This window comes from Cavia porcellus, unplaced genomic scaffold (genome assembly GCF_034190915.1).
Source record: "Cavia porcellus strain 051 isolate PalLab524CR breed Dunkin Hartley unplaced genomic scaffold, mCavPor4.1 scaffold_1, whole genome shotgun sequence".
NCBI lineage: Eukaryota > Metazoa > Chordata > Mammalia > Rodentia > Caviidae > Cavia > Cavia porcellus.
In genome coordinates this window covers 140,173,999-140,185,985 of record NW_026947484.1, presented here as the reverse complement: position 1 = coordinate 140,185,985, position 11,987 = coordinate 140,173,999, and positions in this window count along the sequence as shown.

Genomic DNA, 11,987 nt, shown 5'->3' with positions numbered 1-11,987 from the left:
CCACCCATGTAGCATACTGCAGAGTTTTGTGTTTTTTTTGGTCTTTTTCCTTTTTATCGGTACCAGGGATCGAACTCACGACTGCCTGCTTGCAAGGCGCTTATGCCGCTGAGCTAAATCCCCAGCCCTTTGTTTCCTTTTAATACAGAATAATATTACATTATTTGGATAGACCACATTTTGTCTGTCTATTCACCCATTGATGGACAATTGGGTCACCGTTACACTTTAGCCATTTTTAATAGTACTTCTATGATGGTGTACACTTGTCTCTTCAAGATCTGGTTCCAACTTTTTAGGTGTATATTCAGAAGAATCACTTGATCATCTAGTGTTATGGTTTGGATCTTAAATGTTCCCTAAAGAACTATATATAGTGATATCTCGGTTCACAAGCTTAATTCTTTCCAAGATTCTGGTCACCAATCCAATTGGATGAGGACTAAATCAAATTCAATGGTTAGGTTCAATGTTGACTTTAGGAGAAAATTTGATTTGGTTCTTGTCCAATTTGATATGCAACCAGAATTGTAACAATTGTTTGTGAACCAAGTTACCCCTGTATTAAAGCTCTGGAGGTGATGAATACTTTAGAAGACAGAACCATGTGGTTAGATCAGAGGGTGTCCTTGAAGAGAATATTAAGACCCTTGCTCTCTGCTTCCTGGAAGCTTATGAGGTACACACTTGCTCCAACATACTCTCCTACTGCCACGATGTGCTGTGTCACTACCACAGGCCAAGTGACCATGGAATGAAACTTCTGAAACTGTGAACCAAAATAACCTTTTCTTCTTAAAGACGTTTATCTGAGCTATTTTGTCACAATGACAGAAAGCTAACATGTATGACAATTCTATTTTAATTGTCATACTGTTTTCCACGACAGCCATAACACTTTATATTCCCACCGATAATGCATTTTGTGTGGAGCCAAACTAATGGACATTAAGATTGATTCCACACCTTGTCATTGTGAATAGTGTTGCAATAATGTGAGATTGCAGAAATCCCTTCATCATGGTTTTATTGTTGAGTTCTAGGAGTTCTTTATATTGCCTAGATTCTGATCTCTTATTGGACAGATAATTCGCAAATATTTGGTTCTATTCTGTGGGTTGTCTTTTGATTCTGTTAATAAGCAGTTTCTAATCCATAATTTTGTAATAACACTTAAATGAATCTTATTTTTTGCATTAAAACAAAAGGTATTACAAGCTTAACAAACCCAAATATTATGGAAAACATGGATTACTTTTAACTTTCATAGATGCTGATAGCTTTGTTGATAGTTACAGCATTCTGGAGAAGTTTGTCAGTTTCAAAGAAATTTGAACACTAAAAGTATCCCATTTATTGGTGAAATTAAATCACACATTCACAAAAAAAGATATAAGAATATTCACAGCGGTTTTAGAAACTGGAGATAGTCAAAATATATATCAAATAAAATGAAAAAATATTAATAAAACCTAATCCATGCTACATAAAAGAGAAAACTTCCATGTTGATGCAATCAATAATGTGAATGATTCAGATACACTATGTTAAGTGAAATAATACAGACACATCAGAGTAAATATTATATGATTGTATTCAAATAAAATTGAAAAACATGCCAAAATTTAGTTGGTGTGGGAATTGACTGGGTCAAAACAGGAGGGAATATTCCTGTTTATCCTGATTCATATCATTGATATATGGGTACACAGCTATGTCAAAATCCTTTGAGTTTAATTTTTTAACATGTATTCATTTTATTCATGCAATTTCTAATTGATAAAAGCAATATCATAAATTTTTTATTTTTTCACTTATTTTTTATTAATGTTTTAAACTTTTTTATTAGTGTATATTTGGCAGTTGGTACATGTGCATAATACACCTTAACTCTTTTTACTTACCCTTCTCTCTCCCCTTTATCCATCACATGGCTCCCTTCCTTTTGCAAAAGATATATCTTCCTATTTCTTATTATTTATCTTTTATTTTGCTCTGTAAACTATTTCTTGGGTTTCTCGCATAATAGAAATTATGTGATACTTGGTTCATGTGTCTGATACACTTCACTTAACATTGTTGTCTTAAAATACATCTATTTTCCTACAAATGACTCAAAGTTATCTTGTTTTATGGCAGAGTGAATACATTGTGTGTGAATACCACATTTTCTTTATGTATTCATCTGATAATCATATAGGCTGTGTCCAAGGCAGATATTATGAATTATGCTCCTATAAACATGGGTATGCATATGTCACTAAAAATGCCTTTACATTTTTCAGGAAGATATCTAGAAGGGAAATAGCTGAGTTGAATGGAATTTCAATTTTTAGTGCTTGGAAAAATCTCCATATTGATTTCCACAATGAATTTACTAGTTAAATTCCTACTAATAAGGATGGATTCCTTTCTCCCTACAGCCTCAGCAACATTTGTTGGTATTTGATTTCTTGATGTTGCTATTGTTTCTAAAACAAGATGGCATCTCAGTGGTGCATTTCTCTCATTGCAGACATATGTAACAGTTTTTCATGTGCTTGTTGGTCATTGGTGCTTTTTCTCTGTGAAGTGTCTATTCATTTCAGTTGCCCATTTCTTGATTGGGCCTTTTATTTCAGGACCTCTAATTTTTGAGATCTTTTATATTCTAGTTGTTAGTCTCTAAGGAATAGCTGGCAAATATTTTTCCTATTCTGTAGATTGTCTCTTTGTTGGTTATTTCCTTTGCTCTGAAGAAGTTTTTAATTTGATATTATTCCATTATTTGTTTCTCAATATTGTTTCTTGTGCAGTTGGAGTTCTGTTCAGAATGTCCTTTGCTGATATGTTAGATACATTCTTGTCACTGGGAACAGTACCCCATACCCACAATTAAAAGGAGGAAAGGTTTATTTTGGCTGACAGCTTGACAGTCTATATATGGCTGACTACAAGGCAGGACAGCATGGCAGAGGGGCATTGAAGAAGAGAATCAGCTCATGGCAAGGTAAGAAAAAAGCAGAGAAAGGGAACAAGTTAGAAGGGAAGGAGATAGATCCTTCCAAGCAATGCTCCTAGTGATCCACTTCCTCCAACCAGGCTTTTCCTGTCAAGATCACATTTAGCTATAAACACGTTAATGAACTAGTCCACTAATGAATAGCATGCATTGTGATCCAATCACCTCCTCAAAGTTTCACCTATAGTGCATGAGGCTTTAGGGAGACATCTAGTTATAAACCGTAACACCTACACTTATGACTGTAGGAGTTTTACCTATTTTATCTTTCAGCAAATTGTTTTTGTTTTAACATTTAGATCTTTGGTTCATTTTGATTTTAGTTTACTACATGGTGAGAAATATGGATGTAGATTCAATCCTCTGCCCATGAATATTCAATTTTCCCAGCACCATTTATTAAAGAGATTATCTTTCCTCCAGTGTATATTTTTGACCTGGTTGTCAAAGATCAGATAGTTAACTGTGCCTGGGGTTGTTTCTGCTTTCTTTGTTCTATTCTACAGATTCTTCATGTCTGCTTTAGTGCCAGTATCACAGTGTTTTTATCACTGCAGCTTTGTAATATAACCTCAGATCTGGGATTATGATGCTTCCTACTTTAATCTTGCTGCCCAATATTGCTTTTGCTATTCTGGGTCTCTCTGGATTCCATATAAATTTTAGGATTGTTTCAGAATACTGAGCTTTCCTTTCAGAGCTCTTTCATTTCCTTGGTTAGGTTATTTTCTAACTTTTCTTAAAGCTATTCTGAATGGTATTAGTTTTTCAACTTCTCAATAGATTCATTATTGGTGTACAGGAACCAATTGATTTTTGTGTGTTGAATTTTATCCAGCTACATCACTGAATTCACTTGTTAGTTCTCCGAATCTTTGGGTAGCATTTTTGGTTCATCAGCATTATGTGGTTCATGAGTGAATAGCTTGAGTTCTTGATCGTGAGTGTGATTGTTTTGGTGATTTGTTGCATTCTGTTTGCTAACATCTTGTTGAGGACCTTTTCATATATGTTCGTTAAAGAGATTGACATAAAAATATTTTAAAATTCAAAACAAAGTTAAGCCAGGAATTTGACCATCAGAAGAAACACATTTTCATCTATTTATTTTGAGATTGCATGGCAAGACACAACAGACAAAAAATAAGTGGATATATACCATAGATAGAAAATAACTTACACAGCAAGAGGGGAAGAAAGAGAAAGAGGGTGGGAGACAAAGAGATAGGGTGGCAGGGAGAAATATTAAAGCCATGAAAATTCTAAGTAAGATTAAAAGAAAAATAAGAAGCAAGTAACCGAAAGCACAGGCCATGTCCCTTGGTTAACTAGCGTTCTCCAATAAAGAACATGCATTGGAAAACTCTCAGATAATCTAGGTCATTAAAGATGTTTGCAGACATCTAAGCCAGCCTTATGGCAACCTTGTGCGGTCAGCAAGTAGAGTAATCCTGTACAATTTAGTTCTGAAAACATCCCTCCCTGAAACCAGGACAAATGGTTTCCAGTTATTCACAAAACATAAGGCTGTACAACAGGTGAGTTACTAAGGGATGTTTTTGAGAGCAGGACGATTGAAAACCAGGGACAGACACAGCCACAAAGAATGAACCTAGTATATGAATCCATCTCGTCAAACTCCTTCATTTTAATAATATAAAAATGAAAAGCCAGAGCCAGGCAGTATTTTGCTCAATGTCATAAGTAATTCCTTACATGCTTATAATACATCTGAGTTTGCAGAGCACTTTTTGTTTAAAGTGACTTTCACAGAGATTATCTAACTGGCTTTCCTAGCAGGCTGATGAAATGAGTCATAAAGGGATTATTTTATTTATTTGTTTGACTAATCACAAAGTAAAATATTCTATTTTTAATACTATAAAATTACATAAAAATAAAAATTTTTTCCATTTGCATCTTTTTTCATTCCTCAAGGATACTTTTATTTAACTATGATTGTACATTTTCCTGTATACATAAATTAATACACAAATATGTACCTAGTTCATGTCTTTTACAGAAATAAGATAAGTCTATATACATTGCTATAATTTCCCATCAATATTACATTATGAAATCCTAATATAAAAATAGAATAAAGGGTTTGGGTTGTAGCTCAGTGGTAGAACACTTACCCAACAAGTATGAGGCCTTGGGTTCTATTCACAGAACCACACACAAAAGAAAGAAAGAAGAAAGAAAGAAAAAGAAGAAAAAAGAAAGAAGAAAATAGAAGGAAGGGAAGAAGGAAGGAGGTTGAAAGAAAAAGGGAAGGGAAAAACCAAAAACCTCACTCTCACAAGACCTCATGAATATGATAAATTAGATAAAACTCTTAGGGAAATGCAGAGAAGTTTTCAAAATAGTGAAAACAAACATTTACTTTAATATTAGACAAATATGTTTTTAAATGTTCTTTGGTTACACCGTAATACTTACCCTTCTCTCTATGCCCTCTCTCTTTAACTCTTCCTTCTTTTTATCTATTTTGAGTCAATTGACTTAAGAAAAAAAAAAAACAGAAAACTTACCTGTTTTACTGCCTTACATTCTCCTAAACAATATTTTTATGATCTTTTCATTCCAATTTCCTTATCAAAGACAATCCCCTCAAAAAATGAATTATAGTACCTACATATGTAAAGTGTATATAAAGTATTAAGATAAAATGTCCAGTCTAGCCACTGACAAGCCTTAGGTGAAAACACAGAAACTGGAAACCAGTTTTGTTTTGTGGGTCTTCTATGTGTCCAGCATTGTTCCAAGCACATCAAAATATTAATACTGACCCAGCAAATACATTTTTAGCAGCACCTAAGTACCAGATATGCAGATAAATATGGTTGTTCACAACGTTGTTCTGGAGAAGTAACACCTTGGTGAAGCCAATAGGTCCATAGACAATAATACCAATATACTGTGAAAAATGTAACTACAGAGGAAGGAGCTGGTTTAAGGCAGGGATCGTGGAGGAAATCCAAGATATTGGGTTAATTATCTTGAAGGACAAGAACTTTTCAATTCATTTCTGAGTGATGTACTTTGTATTGTGGCTCTCAAACAAATCAAGCGACATTTTCTACTGTGTCCCACTTTGGAGCTGAGTGAGTGGGGGGTGAATCCTGTTGTCCTCAAGACACGTGTATCTTTATTTTGGCTGTAAAAGTTAATGAGCACCTCCGCAGTGACTCATTTCCTCTATGCTGCTGGTAGGATTTGCTCTAGTATCAGGGGCAGTTGCGGTGCCTGCTTACATCTGAGCTCCTGGTCAATATCTCTGTTAAATATAAAAAGACAAAGTCCAACACTATACAATTTGTACCCTATCAAGGCAGAAATAAACATTCATTTTTTTAAAATAATAAGTGGGTCATGTTGTTTTCTAAGGATTCCGAATTGGAAAAAGACTGAATTCCTTGTTTTGTAGCTACTTCAAATTTTTAGCCACACATCCTTCTAAAATATTTCATTTTTCATGTTCTCCTAAAACACAACATTCTTTGTTCTCTTTCTTGCATTTGTTATCTCATTAGGTGCTTCCTACAACTCTGCCCCTGCGTGGAAGAGGTTTTTCTTTTATACTAAGCTAATATTTAGATAAAATAATATAATAATTGACACATTTGAAACACTTCCAATGGCAGCCAACAGTATAAGTGAAACTATTTGCTGGTTAAAATGAATACTGAATTGTTACTATACCAAAGCTAGATAAAATTTATCACTGATTTCAAATAAAGAAACAATGAAAATCTCTATTTTTGATTCAAACAGTTTATCAGGGTTTTGAAGTGAAAGGCAATGGATTGCTGTTATACAAGCCTCAGTCCAGAAAAGTGGAATTAGAAAAACCTGGTTGCAAATATCACAAAAGTATTAGGTAAATGGTGATAACCCAGTAGAACACAGCCAGCCTGAATTTGGGGGTTCCTGGCAGGACCTCCTGGAGTAACTCCAAAGGAAAGTGCCCAAGTCCAATTTATTGAGCAGAGTCTTTCATAGAAAGGGTAGGGGCCAGTGAGCCAGGTATAAGTGGGGAGATGCAAAGGCAGGGTGTGAGGGTGGGGGTCTGAGAGTGGCTGAGCACATGGCTATACCAATGGGCCCTGCGATACACGGCCGGTGGGGTGGGGGTATCCTGTCTTAGCTCAGGTGGGAGGTTGCAGGATGTAGGAATGGGCTTGTGATTGTTCTCAGAACTCGGGAACTCAGGCATGTGGGGAGGGGGAAAACAGGGTCAGACTTGGCAAAAAGAACTCAGAATTTACTCCACCCCATCATGAGATAACAAAGACGTCACAGCAAAGCAAACTCCAGGTGTGAGCTGAGATTGTGCATTTGGAATATGACTGAATTTGGCTCAAATGCAAGATCTACAGCTTCTCTCTAAAGCTCTCCATAGTTCCTTCAAATACCTGGGACTTCCTTATAAACATTTTTAAGTCTCTAAGATTCCCTGTAAATAAACAAACAAAAATATTTTTGTTCTGTTTTACATCAACTTGTTTCTAGAAGAAATTTCCTGCCATCTTTTTGGTCTATGCTGTTCAGGATGGTAGCTCCTGCTTCTATGGAGGCTGTTTAAAATTAAATTTTACTAATTCAAATTAAGTGAATTCCTCATTCTTGTTAATCATGCTTCAAGTGCTTCATGAGCATAGTAGTTGGTCACATGCATGGACATCACAGATGGGAGCATGTCCATAATCTCAGCAAATTCTACTGGACAGTTATACTAGCATAACATGAACTGATGAAAGCTCTCTGAATATTTGTGAACACATGAGGAGAGATCACATTTTTATTTTTTTAACAGAAAATGTATTTTGATCTAAGCTTTTTTTTTCAGTGTGAGAATTGAACCCAGGCCTTGCACGTGGTAGGCAAACACTGTAACCCTTAGCTATGCTTCAGCATGATCTCAGCATTTGTAATCACTCTGTTGTTTTCAGAATTTACAGCCATTTACAGAGATGTTCCAATATATGCTTCTGTTTGGAGAAGTTTAGGAAGCCAGGAGAAGTCACTATATTGATAAAGGTAAGATGCCTTCAAGTGGGTTAGAGTATATTTTTTTCCAAGAAAGAAAACAAAATCTTTCTTCCTGAGAAAGAAGTGAATGTGTTCTCAAAAGAAGAAAGAAGAAGAAGAAGAAGAAGAAGAAGAAGAAGAAGAAGAAGAAGAAGAAGAAGAAGAAGAAGAAGAAGAAGAAGAAGTAGTTAACTGAGATTTTTACTTTACATATGGGGGAAGATGAACGAGTTGCCCTGTACTGTTTGCAGGTTTTCTTGACAGGAAACACCTAAGAAGGGAAAAGGAGGTCTGGAAGCCACTTGGGATGCTAATCAGATTAGTCCTAAAGCTCACTGAGTGCAAGCTTATAGAGATGAGGGATATGTGGTTCTACACTGGCATATCTTAGAGATTTTGTAAAAGAGAAGTGGAAAAAAGAGACATTAACTACAAGTTGGGGCTCCTGAGCAGAAAAGTCATCAGTTGCCATGTCAGAGTGCAGAATAAGGAAACACTGCCCAAGAGAATGATGTAGGAAACGGGCTTGTGATTGTTCTCAGAGCTTGGGAACTCAGGCATGTGGGAAGGGGGGAAACAGGGTCAGACTTAGCAAAAAGAACTCAGAACTCAGACACAAAAAAGCAAGGTGTCATTGTTGAAAACTCCACGGGTCGGGATAAGATCAGTGTTGTAGAGCTTTTTTCACTTTTTGTCCTTTGCCTCACAGTACCTGCACCCACAGACCACGGCCCTTGCTCTTGGTCATATCCAGTATTTACTGAATTAATTAGTTACAAATGAATGCATGTGACCAAGCAAGGAAAGAGAAGAAGGGTACCACAAGCAGAAGAATGACAAGAGAACGGCAGGAGGCAGAGGGAAATTCCTTCTTGCATTGATGGAGCCCAAACTTGAATGATCCAGGTCAGTACAGGAGGCCAAAGTGGTAAAAGAATCTGAGACAGAAGGGTTTTCTTTCTACGGTCTGGGTGAAGGTTTAGCTCCAATGTAATTTTTTCATTGTAGTGTAGGAATATCAAATTTGTATTACCAAGAATACTCTGACAATACATATACTCAAATTAACATTTTCTAATAAAGTCTACATTTAATTAACATCTGATCTTGGAATGTTTTAATTTTTATCCCAAATTCTCCTTTGCTTCAGTTATTATTGTTTGGTATTTTAGTTCCCGTTTTACTAAAAATAAAATAAAATCACTATTAATCATATTCTTAACATTATTATAATTATTTAGTATAATCAATATGTGTTTCTTTACTGTATCATATTCTTACATGGGCAGTAATTTTAACAAGACCATAGAGCCATTATCTTTTAAAGTCTTATAATTTTAATGACTTTATTTCGTACGAGTCTTTATTTTGTGAGTCTTAATGATTGGTTGGTAGGTTACAGAATTTCAAACTGAAAGTTGTCTCCTTTGCTTTTTTAATGATGGTTACTAAAACTGCTTCACTTCGGTTTTATTTCTTGGTTAATAGATCCTCAATATTTAGCAAATAATATTGCTGATTTGTGACTTTCATGGTTCCTGCTTTCTAAATCTCATGTATGATGTGTCTATATCCAGAAAAATTTTACCCAGTCTTACTCAGGGTTTGGCAGACTTTTTAACTGAGATATTGCTCTTGTTTCTTATATTATGTTCTCAACTATGTTAGTTTCTCCTGTATAATAAGACACTGATATCTTACTCTTAGGCAGGAAAATGATGTCAAAATAATTTACATTGTTGGAACATTTTACAATAAGTGTTTTCTGCTAGAACATCAAATGAAATCTTAACAAAATCCCTATAAGCACATAGGATAGGCATTCCCAATATCCACTCATAAAACTTGATGTCAAAAGAAATTAGGAAACCTGCTCCAATTATCAGTGCCATACCTGAACTTTATGACTCCAAATCTATCTCAATTTGTGGGATCACAGTCTTTTAAAAATTATTTTGAAGGTAGTAAAATACAACAGAACAAGACAGAACAAAGCCAGTTGAGACAATGCAGTGAAACTGGTACAGAACTTCAGAGCAGGACACCAGGATAATAGTAATAGGTACCATAATATATCTCATTATCTTCACAGTAGTTGTCCATTAAATCAGGTATAGTGAAATCAAACCCCAAACAGAACACTATAAAACTTACCAAAACAGAACGTTGAATAGAGCAAAACAATTAACCAAAACAAAGCAAAACAGTGAAAACTATATTTGCCTTCCAAGAGAAGACAGAAGGAAATTTCCAATATTTGCTATTTGCATATGGTCATCCTCTCAAGAGATGCTCAGACCTCTGGCCCCCAGTTTGTAACTAGGTGGGAGGGACAGGCTCACAGGAGATGCTGACAGATTTTTTTTTTTCCTGACTTGCCTTCGCTTACCAGGAAGGTGGGCAGGTTGCTTTCTTGCTCAGCACCCTAAATTCCAACTGGCTAGATCACAGGAGATGCTGACTGATTGGAATCATAGTATTATTAAACATAGTCTATTTTAAAAAGGCAACGAGATTCTCTTTCCTGTTGTAGATGACAAATGATTAAACTATGTTGTAAGTGCCAGAGATCATTCATTATAGTAGTCTTAATTAACTCTGTAAAAGACTTTTAAATCTGGAAAATGTCATGTCAGTTATCTGCTCCTACTCTGTAGCTCTTCTAGTGAAGAACTGTGGCCCGGAGAATTGTCAAGGTGTAGTTTAATTCTTAGTTACTTGTGGGTGAAGCCAGGCTTCCCTATTGCAAGCCCAGCATTGATTGTTATTTGTTTGTTTTTGTTTTGTTTTAAATGCTCCTCAGCCAAAAAATTAGCAGGATATATTATAGTAACTTTTTTGACTTCCTATTAACTCAATTTGAAGCCCCATATTGCTCTCACCATTTTGTTTTGACTGATTTTACTCTATTCTGTTCTGTTTGATATTATCAATTTTGAGGGTATAGGCAACTACTTTGAAGGCAATAAGATTCACTATGATGCCCAGTCTGGTTTGACTATTATCTTCTTTTGAAATTCAGTAATGTCTCAAATGTTTAGGTTTTATTGGTTTTGTTCCATACTGTTTAGTTCAATTTTATTATACCTGATGATACAGGCAATTCTTTTTAAGGTAACAAGAGGCATTATGGTAACCATTGTTGATTACCTTATATTCTGTTTTTATATCATGTACTATGTCCATCCTTTGTTTTGACTGACTCTACTTTGTTTTGTCACATTTGGTTTTATTCTCTTAAAAAAAGTAATAAGAACTGTTGTAATAAAACTCAGAAAGTGTAAATGTTATTGTAAAAAAGAGAGGAAAAGAAAGTGCTCTAAAGGACACAACTGCAAGTATGTTTAGGTGTGTAAGATAGATGATCATATTACTAAGTTTTTGTTGGATCATTGAACAAAACTGTTTGCAGTCTCACTGTTTGAATGTCTACTTTGTATGCTTAATTTTGTAACTCGATCAACTATTTCTAAGATGACAGTATGTAATCTATTAACTAGTGATTTCTTACTGTTTATTTTTTTTGAAATTCTGTATTACTTGTACCCTTTTACTGTTTTGTGTTTTTTTCTTTAAATTAAAAAAATGCTACTCAGCCTTTGCCATTGGATTTTCCCAACCTGTGTATAAGTTTCTGATAGCACCTGAGAAAGCAGAGCTTTCAAGTTAAGAAAAGATATTTTAGAGAACCTCATCTATCTGCTGTAATGATGCTTTGAGGAAAGAGCACAGGTTTGACTTCCTAAAGATCTTGGTTCAGATTCTAAATTTGTTTCTCACTAAACTGTAGAGCACTGGCTGTGTTATGTACCTCTTTGAGCCTCTGTGTGTGGAAGCATGATGTTATTATTATTATTGTTGTTGTTGTTGTTATACTTGTGGTACTGGGGACTGAATTTAGGGCCCTGTAAGCATAGTATTACTGAACTAATTTTATTTTATGCACTATGTA